At 45.2% G+C, this 14,318-nt stretch overlaps 1 pseudogene; it reads right to left on the bottom strand.

Annotated features, from left to right (window-relative positions):
• Positions 1-1,330, bottom strand: part of LOC102811142 — an 8,313-nt pseudogene extending 6,983 nt beyond the window's left edge.
• Between the last annotated feature and the right edge of the window lie 12,988 nt (positions 1,331-14,318).

The raw sequence follows: 14,318 nt of genomic DNA, 5'->3' as shown, positions 1-14,318 counted from the left end.
AAATTTTATATTTGATATTTTTATTTTAGGTTGCAAAAAGAAAAACAAACAAACAAAAAAACTTCAAATAGGCATGTGAAATGATGAAAAGTCATCCTTTCCAGGGAAGTAGAAGGTAGACCAGTGCAGCTTATCCTCAAGGCCACAGACATCCTGCCTCTCTGTTGCTTGCACTCTGCTGGGTTTTGATCCTTCTTCACATCATAGTCTGGATAATTTTCCTCATCTCCTTCTTCTTCTCCTGCCTCATCCGCTTCTTCACCTTCTTCATCATAATCATCATCATCATCTTCAATAGCATCTCCAGTAAAGTATAAGGCTGATTTTGTTATTATACACTCATGTAAAAAGTGACGTATTTCAAAGTCTGCAGCCAGGATAGTGTCAGCATCATCATCCAAATCTCCATTTTCAGGAACTTCAGAAGGGGCAAAAAAATTAAAGAAAGAGTCATTGGAAACAGTTTTCGTCACAGTCCGAACTGTTCCATGCCCCTTGTGTTTTTGCTTCTTCTTAATGGTTTTCATTGTGACATTCTTTTCTTTTTTCCAATCTATCTGGCACCCTGTACAACCCATAACTTCTGGCTCATCAAAAGAAAAGGGATCAGAATCATCTGGTTCAGACCTCATCCTATATGTCTTTGTCAACACTTCATTCATGAGATACTCATTGGGTTCAAAGTGAAACTCTTAACACAAAATTCATAGGCTGGCCAGCATCTGAGAACTTCACTTTAATATCTTTCAAGTGCTTCAGAATAGGTTCATCATGTTCCTGAACCATATCACTGAGCAAGTCAACATTCTTAAAAACAGTCAACCAAAATTCAGGAATTCCTTTGGGATCTTCTTTTTCTTCATCTTTCTTCTCACCTTCAACCTTGGCCTTTTCTTTCAACTCTTCCGAAATTTCATCCTCCTCATCTGCTTTGCACTCACATTCTTCTTCTGTTGGTTCATAAATTGCATTGATGATCTCAAATCACTTGTCAAATAGAGGCTGAGTACAGCATATTGTCTTTCAAGATCATGAACTTCTTCATAGAATTTGGCTTCTATCTGTGCACATTTAACTTAAAGATTTTTAAGAGCATTCACTCATCTTTTAACTACCCTAGGCAAGCTTTCAATGTATCCTGTTGGTGTTTCTCCCAGACCATCAAGTCTTTCTTGAAGGGCTGCAAGAATCTGAGGATTTTGCATCATCTGAACAGTCAGCTGACGTGCTTTGATTTTTGTTTCTTCACAGGTTCTCCTTCTTCTATTTCTTCAACGTCGTCCAACTTTTGATCAAGTTCAGACTGTTCTTTGTTGTCAGTGTCTGTCATGTTGTTTAGTAAGAACTCCAAATTATCATTGGCTAGAGCGCGGGTCATGGCGGCGCAGGCAGTGACTCTGGGTGGTAGAGGCGGCGGGAGGAGCAGAAGATGGCGCCGCGAGCAGATGGCGCTCTTGCAGTGCCATGCCTGGCTTCCAGTGACAACAGTTCCTCTCGAGGGTTGAACTCAGTTATCCCACGAACAGAAATGTCCAGTTGGGCAGTATTTGTTATGTCCATTGTCTCATCACAAGCCAGAGAGTTGCTGTTAACAATTTGCCCTCATATAGTAAGTTTTCTTCCTCTTTTTTTTTTTTTTTTTTAATTTTATTGTGAGTTGAGTGAAGGTTTACTAAAAAGATCATCAGTTTTACATTCAACAAATCTTATACTTTGTTTCATCTCAATGATTGCAATCCCTTCCATGTAACAAGTTATCCTATTTCTTCCCTGTGGTTCCAATTTCCATTCCACCTACCTTCTCATCCCTTCTCAACTTTGTCCTCAAGCAAATGTTGCCCTTCTGATTTTGAATGATTGACCATTCCATGGTGAGCATACCTTACTAGTGTTGTGGTCCCCCAGTATAACTATCTACTGCTTGGCTGAAAATTGGGCCACCAGAGTGAATTCTGGTCCAGACCTGAAGGGTGGTCAAGGACCACAGCCTTGGGTTCCTTCAGTCTCTTTCTGACCAGTAAGCCCAGTCTTTTTTATAACTTTGAATTTTGTGCCAAATTTTCTGTGACTCTTATCTAGGCCCCTCTAATGTGATCCCTTTCAGAGCAGTTGGTCGTGGTAGCCAGGCATCATCTAGTTCTGGTCTCAGAGTCATGGGGACTAATGTTCACATGTCCCATTGGACTAATTTATTCCAAGCATCTTCATATTTTTATCACTCTTCTTCCACATATGGGGAGACTACTAGTTGCCCCTTAGGTGGCCGATATAGTAAATGTTTAAAAGCACAAAGCTCACCATGGGCATTCTTGACTACTTAAGCTAGATGGCAGTTTGGTTTAACACAGGCGTCAGGGGATAGTTTTGCTTTATGGTGTCAGGGCTTAAGATGATCTCAGGTCAGTAGTTTCTGGGGTTCATTCAGCTTCAATGATTTCAGAAAGTCTGGATTCCTTGAGAATGTAAATTCTGTTCTGCATTTCCACCTTTTTGATCAATATTCTATAGAATTGTTGACTAAAATGTTCAATAATGGTAGCCAGGCATTTCTTCTGGTCTTGTGGCAAAGGGGACAGTTGTTCATGGAGCCAATCATCCACACATTCAATTTCCCTATCTCAGGGGGCAGCTTTCAAAGGGAAAACACTGGTACCTGGGCCCATCTCCCGAGTCCCTCATTTAATGGTCTCAAGTTCAACCGGGGCAGTGGGCTTTTAAAAGCGTCCAAGGTGATTCTAACATGCTCCAAGGTTGAGATCTACTGCCCTCAGTCACCCACAGACCTTTCATCTGTAAAATGGGATTAAAATGCAGGGTGTTCATACAGATGGACTGAGAGGACCTAGGGAGAGAAGTCTCAAAAGAAGGAAGGGAATTCTTTCTCGTGGACCTAAACCAGCACTTGCTGTGTGCTAGCTACTGTGCTATGAACTGGGTCATTCTACCAGGACCAGCTCTCCATTGGGAGATGATATCCAACCCCCAGCTCACCTCTTCCTGTCTGCTTCTTCCAGTTTATAGAACCCTCGCTCCATGAACCCCAGGCCAGCACACAGGGACCCTCAGCAAATGTGTGTGACATATATCAGTGAATGATCTTCTGATCGTCACAACATTTGAAAATAAACTGAAAACACATCTTGACCTCCCCTGATCCCTTAGAAAGAAAAGGGAATTTGGAGTCACATCAAGGTTCTGCCACTAAGCTGTGTGTTCTTACAACCTTACATTCGCCTTTTGTAAAATAGAGCTTTCTAATTGCTCCTATTTCATAGGGCTATTCTGAAGAGCTGCTGAGACAATACATGGGGGGAATCGTTTTATTAGAGTACTTTTGATATCATGAGGAAATTGAGGTTCAGAGAGTTCTAGTGACTTACCCACAGTCACACAACTAGTAAATGGTGAAATCAGAACTTGAACCCATGACCAGAAATCTGCATACTTTTCCCATTCCCCCCCCACAGAAACACAGTCCCGCATACATCACTGGAAGTGTCTATATTGGTTAGATATTTGTTGCAGAGAGGAGCCAAGTGAGTATTTGAAGAAGAGACCCTGGAGCTTTGTCAGCCCTGTGTTCTCCTGAACAGTACAGCGGTAAGGTGAATTCTGTAGGTGGGAAGGGCTGCATCTTAGGTAAAGTATTTTTTGTTTTGTTTTTAATAGAGGGACTACCCTGGGGAAATTTTTAGAGATGAATAAGTCAAGAATTTGATTGGCTCAAGACAGAGAGCCTGAGATGGAAGCAGGGGGAGGAGGAGAGAGTTGTGTGGGGAGAAGTGTTGGCAATCTGCATTGGCCCTTACTGCCGTCGAGGTTTTGTACAGATTGGAGCAGTAGGGAAGACTCAGTTCACAGCCCAGGGCCTGCTGCGTTAAAAGAGACCTCACAGTCAAACCTAGGGGCCACTTGCCTGGTGCTGGCTCCTCTGTTCAGGCTGCTGCCCTGAAGCCACAGCTGAGAAGGGAGAAGCCCCCATGTTTTATTGACGCCATTTTACCTGTGATGAGGATTCCTTGAAGGGTCTTATAACTAGGCATTGGTAGAAGTCTCACCTTCTATGTGAGTGGGTTAACGCCCTGGACTGCAAAGTCAGTTTGAACCATAAAGTCCACGATTCAAGCTCACCACCCACTCCTCAGAAACCCAGTACAGGGTCGCTGTGAGTTGAAACTGACTCAACGCCACTTAACAACAACAACATGAGAGATATGGGTTGATTCCCAGCCTTGTGCTCAGCCATCAGCTGCCCCTCATTGGTGACATGGGAGTGGCCATGATTCTGAGTAAGTCTCAGTGGAACTTCCAGACTAAGACAGACTGGGAAGAAAGGTCTACATCCAAAGAAAACCCTGTGGGTAACAACAGTCCAGTCTGCAAACCGTCATGTGGGTGCTGCTGACCGGATAGCATTTGGGTATATTGTGTATGAGGTCACCATGGGCTTGGGGTTGAATGGACGCAGCTAACAACAAGAAGGGCCTTCTACCTCCCAGGGGCAGAGTCAGTCACTCCAGCATACAGGTGAGGCTCAGGGAGCTAGGTCACTGGCCACACACTGCCGTGCCCCTTAGCACATGGCTCTGTACTCCAACCCCCAGATCCACATGTCAGCTCCCAGGGAGTCTCAGTGGCAGGCTCCATGTTGGGATGCCTAGCAGAGGACTGGCGTTACCTAACTGCTGGCCAGCTTGTTTTGCCACCTCATTTTTTCAAGCTGCCTGGCTCTGAAAGCCTCCATCTCAGACAGACAAATGAGACTCCAGTCTTGTTCTGCCCGAGTTTCAGCAAACGCAAGAGATCACAGACTGCCGGCTTGAAGGAGCAGCAACCAGGATCCCAAAGCACAAAGCACCAGGCAGCGGGTGTCTTTAGCAGGCCGACAAAGCCCCGGCCAGTGCCCTACTTAATGCTGGCAGAGCCTCTCATTGGGTGCTGCCTCTGATGCAAGGTGGCCGGGGTCAGCATTCAGGGTGCACTGGGGGCTTGATCTTCATCAGCCAGACTCCCTGGGAAGAGGCGCCCTCGTTAGAACCAAGCCATGGCTTCTTAAAAGCTTTTCCTACACTGGCCAAGCAGATGTTTCTGTATTCAGGGGAGAGGAAAATAATGAGGAATGTGCACCACTGCTCGGCCCTCCCCCCGCCCCCCCGCCCCCACCACGAACAACGTTTGGTCCCTCAGGACTCTGGGCTGTAGTACCTGCCCCTGGAAGAAAAGTCCTCTGAGTGGTTCAGGGTAACCCACCTGCCCTAGTCCTGGCCAGTAGGAGGGGTGGCCAGAGCAGCCCCCATTCCCTCACTGGACAGTGAGTGTCTCGAGGGCAGGATTCACCCTCCTTGGGCTAACCATCTCCTTATACATATTAGCATTTATGGGATACCAAGCACTGTGCTCATTGCTGAAACTACATTAACCCATTTAACCCTTATCTCAACTTGCTCTTTTTCTCCCAGTTGCCCAAGAGTAGACTCATAGCAATCCACATGTTCAGAGTAGAACTGGGCTCCATAGGGTTTTCAGTGGCTGGGTTGTTTTTTTTTTCCCCCAAGAAGTTGCCAGGCATTTCTTCTGAGGTACCTTTGGCTAGATTAAAACTGCCAACCTTTTGGTTACCAGCTGACACTGCCCATGCACTCCCACTTCAACCCTACAAGGTACTAGTCTCATTTTTCAGATGGGGAAGCTGACCCGTAGAGAAAGTTAGTTTGCAAAACTGATACGTGGGGAAGTCAGGGTTTGAATCCACAGACCATGCTCTTAATTCTTGATAAATATTGAGTGAATGAATGAAGGAATCAATTAATGGCTCATAGAAGAAATGACACAAAAACCCCTTTTCAAAATCATTATTAACATTTCAGAGGCTGTGAATCTGCTACAGAGATGCATTCCTTTAGGTCTGAAAGAATGTGTTACTGTCTTTAAAAGGCCCAAAGAAATTGGGATGATGGCAAGCCTTCAGCCGCTGGGACATTGAGCTGAGCCCTCAGCTCGGGATGGAAGTACAAGGAGAGGGCACAGGGAGGTGGGTGTCTCTGCTAATCATTGTCCCCACAGTAGGGGACGGGCAGAAACACAGGCTTTACTGACACTGGGCTCAGTGACTCACTGGCTGTGTGGTCTGGGCTTCAGTCTCCCCATCTCTCCATGGTGATACTGATAGCTCCCTCTTGTCTTATGAATAACTAAGCCATGATAAGTAGCATGTGACACAGAATAGATACTCAACAAATGGTAACTGTTACTGTCAATATACACATTCCAGCCAAAACATACACATCAGTAGCTATTACTAATGTGATCTTCCTTCTTAAACTGGTCCCTCGACTGCTGACGTTTTCTGTGCCCCCCTGACTATCCAGTCACCATCCTCCCTCTCATCACATAGCCCTGCCCTTCTCCTCCCCAGCATCTCCCAGGGTTGTCCTCAACCCATCTTTCCCCGACATGGCCAAGGCTGGATTTCTGCTTCCTGTGGCCTGCGCTATGTAGGGGATCAAATGTGTGACCAAGCCTGGGGGACGCTCCTGTCAGGCTCATTGTTGCCAGTTCCCCCACCTTTTTCTCATCTCAACTTCTTGCCAAGTTGGATCTTCAGCTTCTCTTTACTCCCCACCCCCTTTTTTCTCACTTTTCTCTCTCTTCCCATTCCACGGCTCCCTTCATCGGTAGCTAAGATCTCATTATGCACCAGCTGGCAATGAAGACATCCTCTCCCTCCCAATGGCTAATCCAAGTGTTGTGCACAACAAGTCCACTGGATGGGATGAAAAGAGGCCTAGTCCTTGGAGGTGAGGGTGGAAGAGGATGCCTGTATAGCCAGGAACAAGTGTAAGCTTGCTGTGTATCTTGGGGTCATTTCTGCTTACTCATCTGCCACGCCAGGAAAGAGTGCATGGTCCATGGTCCTGAACACATAGGAGTGAAGGTAGTGGATATTTAGCAAAGATGGCAGTGAAAGTCTTGATAACCAATCTCTCTGTCAAGAAATAATAATAGTAACTACCAAATAGGAAGGATTCCGTTTACAGTCCCCGATGGGAAGCCCAGTCTATGAGGTAGACAGAGAAAATAGGATCATTCACCCCATTTTACAAATGAGAAGACAGAGATCTTGAGGGTGTAACTGACTTGCCCAGGGCCAAGGTCACTGGGCTCATCCACTAACCCATTTCACATCACTCAGTTCCTTTGTGTGCTCCTCATTTTCCACACCTGGCCACCAACCCACTCATAAGCCCCACACTCCACCTTCTCCTCCCTGCCCTGCATGCTGAGCGTGTCAGAGGGGCTACATGTGTCCTTCTTACTGTCCAACTCAGTCCTGAACCCGGGGATTCCTTGCTCTCCAGGATTCTCCTCTGTCGTGACTGAGATGGTAATGGTATGTGCCAACTTAGCTAGGAGTCCTGGTGTGGCGCTGTGAGTTAATGTGCCAGACAGCAAAGCCATTTTAACTGCAAGGTCGGCAGTCTAAGCTCACCAGCTGCTCCTCGGAAACCTTATACAGGGTTTGGAATCCTATACGTAGGTTGGAATCAACTCAACAGCTCTTAACAGTAACAAAACTTAGCTAGGCTGTGATTCTCAGTGGTTTGGCAGACATTCGACTGACTTGGTCTTCCATAATGTAATATAATCAGCTTTCATGATGTGATCAGACATTCAGTTAAAAGGGAGTGGCCTGCCCCCAGTATATAAACAGATCTTCTGATAAAGCTGGCTTGCTCTCTCAACCCTGTACTCTTCTCCTCGCCTGACTTCTGGTTCCTGGGACATAGGTGTACAAGGTCTCCAGTGTGCAGCCAGACCTGCAGATTTGGGACTTGCTAGCCGCCACAATTGTGTGAACCATTTCCTTGAAGTCAATCACTCTCTTGCTTCAGACACACACATGTATACACACAATTATTTTGTTGACCAATAAACAACATTCTTATCAACGGAGAAAAGATTGAAGTTGTCAAGGACTTCATTTTTCTTGAATCAACTATCAACACTCATGGAAGCAGCAGACAAGAAATCAGACAACATATTGCTTTAGGCAAATGTGCTGCACAAGACCTTTTTAAAGTGTTGAAGAGCAAAGATGTCAGGTGCACCTGACCCAAGCCATTATATTTTCAATAACCTCATAAGCATGTGAAAGTTGGACAGTGAATAAGGAAGACTGCAGAAGAATTGATGCATTTGAGTTATGGTGTTGGAGGAGAATATTGAAGGTGCCATGGAATGCCAAAGCCAGAGTGCTCCTTAGACGCCAGGATGGCCAAACTTCATCTCTCATACTTTGGACATAGTGTCAGGAGGGACCAGTCGCTGGAGAAGGATATCATGTTTGGTAAGGTGGAGGGTCAGAGAAAAAGAGGAAGACCCCCAACGAGATGGATTGGCCAAGTGGCAGCATCGATGGGCTCAAGCGTGGCAACAATTTTGAGATTGGCCCAGGACCGGGCAGTGTTTTATTCTGTTGTGCATAAGGTCACTATGAGTCGGTACCAACTTGATGGCACTTAACAACAACAACAATGTTGTTGTTATTAAATGTCATCAAGTTAGTTCTGATACATAGCAACCCTATATAGGTTTCCAAGGAGCAACTGGTGGATTTGAGCTGCCGACCTTGTGGTTTGCTGTCCAGTGCTTATCCTACTGCACCACATCAGAAGTCCACATACAACTATATATGTATGTATACATATATTGTTGTTGTTGTTAAGTGCCATCGAGTCGGTTCCGACCCATAGCGACCCTGTACAGGGTTTCCGTTGGTGTCAATCTTTTCGGGAGTAGAAAGCCTCATCTTTCTCCCGCGGAGCGCCTGGTAGTTTCGAACCACAGACCTTAAGGTTCGCAGCCCGATTCGTAACCACTACGCTACCAGAGTCCACACACAACTATATATGTATGTATACATATATAGTCGTTGTTAAATGTTGTTGAGTTGGTTCTGACTCAAAGTGACCCTATATAAGGTTTCTGAGGAGTAGCTGGTGAGTTTGAACCACTGGCCTTGTAGTTTAAACTGACCTTTCGGTCCAGTGCTTTATAGAGCAGCACTGGTTTTGTTCCTCTGGAGAACCCAGATAATAATCAACTTTCATCTCACTATCTCTAGCCTTTTCCTGTCTTTCCCCCCAGGTCCCAGCCTGAGAGCACGCTCTGTTGTCTCTCCTACCTTCCTTGATCTGCTGTTTGCTCAACTTCCCCATTCACCCTGACTTCCTGAGAGGCTAGTCCACCCCAGGCTTTCTCAACTTCAGCACTGTTGGCATTTTGGGTGGGATAATTCTTTGTGTGGAGACTGCACCGTGCATTGTAGGATGTCTGGCAGCATTCCTAGCCTCTACCCACTGGAGATACATTCCTTCCGTTTGGGAAGGATGCAGAATGCCAGCAGTGAGTGACAGTTGTGACAGCCTCCAGTTGTGGCAGCTGTTGACAAACCTCCCAGTATGACAACCAAAAATGTCTCCAGACATTGCCAAATGTTCCCTAAGGGGCAAAGCCTCCCCTGCCCCACCCCATTCCTATTGTTGTTGTTGTTGTTAAGTGCCGTTAAGTTGCTTCTGACTCATAGAGACCTTTTATAGGGTTTCCAAGGAACAGCTGGTGAGTTTGAACCACTGAGCTTGTGGTTCAAACTGACCTTGCGGTCCAGTGCTTTAGCCCACAGCACCATATCAGGATTCCTGTTAGAGGTTTTTAATACCCGATCTACTTCCTCACCACATTCTCTCTTCAAGTCTCCTATCATTTCAGTTTCTATCCCTTCCCCAGGCTACTGGAATTGCTTTAGTAAACATTCCTACACCTCTTGTTCATTTACCTGTGTTCATAGCACTGGGCCATTCTGCTGTACTGGAAACTATTTATCACGCCTCTTTCTGGAAACTTCTTGCTCTATGGGTTTTAGATGCATGCCATTTCATTACTTTCCTAATTGACAACCTTTCTTCTACCTTATTCTGGTGATGTAAGTTCAGTTTCTGCTATAACAACTGAAATGATGATAGTTACTTTCTCACTGCTCTTACAGCTAGGATGTATGTGACCTACTTCTAGCTAATGGGATCAGAGTGAGCATCTACTGGAATCACTTCTGAGGATGATTTTACTTTCCCAGTAAAGGGAAAGAAAGGACACAAAGATAAAGGCACATTAGCACTGGAAACATGATGTTTGGAGTTGCTGCAGCCATTTTGTAACCATGAGGAAAGACCCAAGAGATCGCTGACTTATTGAGCTACTAAACTAACTTGGAATATTCTACTTCTAGATTTCTTGTGAGAAGAAATGTTCCTATTTCTGAAGTCAACTTTTGTTAGCTATCTGTTGTTTGCAGCACAAACAACCTAACTGATCTGTCTTCTTAGACTCCTCTGTTCTTGTTCTCCTCATACTTCGCTGGGTGATCCTTAACCAGTTCCTTATAATTATTCCCTTCCTCTCTCTGTCCTGAAGGAGCTCTGGTAGTGTAGTGGTTACAAATCAGGCTGCTAACCGCATGGTCAGCAGTTTGAAACTACCAGCTGTTCCACGGGAGAAAGATGAGGCTTTCTGCTCCCGTAAAGATTTACAGCCTCGGAAAGAAACCCTGTGCAGGGTCACTATGAGTCAGAACCGACTCCACGGCACATAACAACAACAATAACTTTACAGGATCCATTTTAGGACCATGTTTTAAATGCCCAAAAGTATTTTGTACATATTCACCAAAAAGCCATTTTTGTGACTATGTACCATAGTGGGTGGGGTCCTGGGTTAATGAGCTAGACTGCAAAGTCGGTTTGAACTGCAAGGTTAGTGGTTGAAGTTCACGAGCCGCTCCTCAGAAACCCTATGCAGGGTCACTATGGGTCAGAACCTACTCGATGGCACTTAACAACAACAACCATAGAGGGCACATGGCATTAGCAAGCCTTGCCTTACCTGGTCTCTGTAGGAATTGGGGGTTTCTATTACCAATTTGTATCTGGGTGCAAACAAAACACCCATTGAATCACTCAGAGTGCTGTCTCAACAGTGTCTTGTTGGAATGTATTTAGCTGGTTGAGGCTGAACTGTGAAGGTGACTGACCAGATTCATCTGCACAATGAAAGCAGGGCTTGTTCAGGTTGCATCTCACTAGAGAGGCTCAGGCCACTCAACACCTGTGGAAGGGATGATGCTGTCACATCAGTGTGTTGTTGTTGTTGTTAGGTGCCATCAAGTAAATACTGACTCATAATGACCCTATGCACAACAGAACAAAACACTGCCTGGTCCTGGGCCAAACTCACCGTCATTGCCATGCTTGAACCCATTGATGCTGCCACTTGGCCAATCCATCTCATTGGGGGTCTTCTTCTTTTTTTCTGAGACTTCGCCTTACCAAACATGATATCCTTCTCCAGCCACTGGTCCCTCCTGGTAATATGTATGAAGTATGAGAGATGAAGTTTGGCTATCCTGGCCTCCAAGGAGCACTCGGCTGCACTTCTTCCAACACAGATCTGTTGGTTCTTTTGGCAGCCCATGGCACTTTCAATATTCTCCTCCAACACCATAACTCAAAAGCATCAATTCTTCTGCAGTTTTCCTTATTCACTGTCCAGCTTTCACATGCATATGAGGTTATTGAAAATACCACGGCTTGGGTAAGGCTCACCTTAGTCCTCAAGCTGACATCTTTGCTCTTCAACACTTTAAAAAGATCTTGTGCAGCAGATTTGCCTAATGCAATACATCATATGATTTCTTGACTGCTGCTTCCATGAGTGTTGATGGTTGATCCCAGAAGAATAAAGTCCTTGGCAACTTCAATCTTATCTCCATTGATAAGAATGTTGTTTACTGGTCCAGTGGTGAGGATTTTTATTTTCTTTACATTGAGATGCAATCCATACCTAAGGCTGTGCTCTTTGATCTTCATCAGTAAGTATTTTAAGTCCTCTTCACTTTCAGCAAGCAAGGTTGTATCATCTGCATATCGCAGGTTGTTAATGAGTCTTCCTCCACTCCTGACGCCACGTTTTTCTTCATAGAACCCAGCTTCTCAGATTATTTGCTCAGCATACAGATTGAAAAGTATGGTGAAAGAATACAACCCTGTTGCACACCTTTCTTAATTTTAAACCATTCAGTGTTCCCATGTTCTGTTCAAACAACTGCTTCTTGGTCCATGTCACAGCAGTGTAGGCTCTGGAAAATGGACAGCCAGGTTCAAAGCCCAGCTCTGCCACTTACGGCGAGCCTCAGTTTTCTCATCTGTGAAATGGATAGTTGTTAGGATAAGGCTATGTCTAATGAATGTTCATGGTGCTTGTGCTCTTTCTGAAGCAAGTGGCCCTTCTCTTTACATACCTTCATTTTAGATACCCTCTGGTGGGGTGCTGTAGGATAAGTACTGGACTGCAGGGTCAGTGGTTCAAACCCACTAGTCACTCCTTGGAAACCCTATGCAGGGTCGCTGTGAGTCGGAACCAACTTGATAGCACTAAACAACAACAATCCCTATGGTCAGTTATCCTGGCAGCCTTGACCCCCACAGGGCAAGGGGTGGGAGGGCTGCCATTTATAGGGTGGTTCATTTTGATTAGATTAACTATCAACATTTATGGAAGCAACAATGAGGAAATCAAAGGACATATTGCATCAGGCAAATCTGCTGCACAAGACCTCTTTAAAGTTTTGAAGAGCAAAGCTGTCGATGTGAAGACTAAGGTGCCCCTGACCCAAGCATGGTATTTTCAATAACCTCATATGCATGTGAAAGTTGCATAGTGAATAAAGAACACCATGGAAGAATTGATGCCTTAGAGTTATGGTGTTGGAGGAGAATATTGAAAGTACCATGGACTGCTAAAAGAACAAACCAATCTGTGTTGGAAGAAGTACAGCCAGAATGCTCCCTGGAAGCCAGGATGACCAGACTTCATCTCTCATACTTAGGACATATTCTCAGGAAGCACAGGTACCTGGAGAAGGATAACATGTTTGGTAAAGTAGTGGGTCGGAGAAAAAGAAGAAGACCTCCAATGAGATGGGGTGGCACAGTGGCAGCATCGATGGGCTCAGATGTACAAATGATTGTGCAGGACCCAACAGTGTTTCATTTTATTGTACATAGGACCACTATGAGTCAGTACCAACTCAATGACACCTAACAACAAGTCCTTCTGATGACGTATCCAAAGTACGTGAGATGCATCCTAGCTTCTAAGGAGCATTCTGGTTGTACTTCTCCCAAGACAAACTAGTTTGTTCTTCTGGCAGTCCATGGTACGTTCAGCATTTCAGAAAGGAACCATGGTGGCACAGTGTTTAACGTGCTTGACACCTGACTAGAAGGCAACAGTAGCTCTGTGGAATAAAGCTGTGGTAGTGTAATCTCCTCAGAGATTTACAGCTGGAAAACCCCACGGGGGCAGTTCTGCGCCTTCCTATAGGGTCTCTATGAGTCTCAGTTGACTCGATGACCACGGGTTTGGTTAGGTCTTAGTGCAAGAAAGGTTCAAAGCCTTTTCAAAGATTTCAAAGCTGCATGTGCATGAAGTGATGAAGCATTTGTGGAGTGTAGATGTTGATTCAATCATTTCAAAGTCAGGGGCAAATTTATAAAACCTTAAAGGGCAAATTGGAGTTGTAGCCCAGGGCATTACTGTACCACGAACTGAGTGGCTTAGAGCAACAGACATTTATCCACTCACAGTTGTAGGGGCCAGATGTCTGAAATGAAGCTGTTGGTAGTGCTTCCTACCTCCTGGCACTAGAGGAGAACCCTTCCCTGCTTCTTCCCACGTCTGGTGGCTTCAGGATACCTCACTCCAGTCTCTGCCTCTGTCTTCACGTGGCCGTTTCCTCATCCTTCTATGACTCTCTTGTATGTTTCTCAAAATAAGGACAACTGTCAGTGGATTTAGGGATCACTTGGATAATCCAAACTGATTTCATCTTAAGATCTTTAACTGAATTACATCTGCAAAGGCTCTTTTTTCAAAATATGGTCACAGTCATAAGTTTGGGAAGTTAGAATGTGGACTTATCTTTTGGGAGACACCATTCAATGCACTGTATCAGCATACGGTGTCAATCTGTGGTCAGGGCATCTCCCTGATTTCTGTTCTGCCTCAGGGCCTCTGCAGACACGTTCCCCTTACTTGGAACACACCCACTCCTCTACCTTTCACTGAATTAATGCCTAAGCAGCCTTCTTAAAACGGGTGGGAGGTCACATCCCCAAGAAAGCCTTTCCAGGTTCCTAGCGGCCATGTCCCTCCTACCTCCATCTCTTCACAGCCCAGCAGGGGGACATCTAATCAGCACCCTG

This window comes from Chrysochloris asiatica, unplaced genomic scaffold (genome assembly GCF_000296735.1).
Source record: "Chrysochloris asiatica unplaced genomic scaffold, ChrAsi1.0 scaffold00001, whole genome shotgun sequence".
In the NCBI taxonomy this organism is placed as follows: Eukaryota; Metazoa; Chordata; class Mammalia; order Afrosoricida; family Chrysochloridae; genus Chrysochloris; species Chrysochloris asiatica.
The sequence above is the reverse complement of the archived record's forward strand: the minus strand, read 5'-3'. Positions and strand labels throughout refer to the sequence as shown.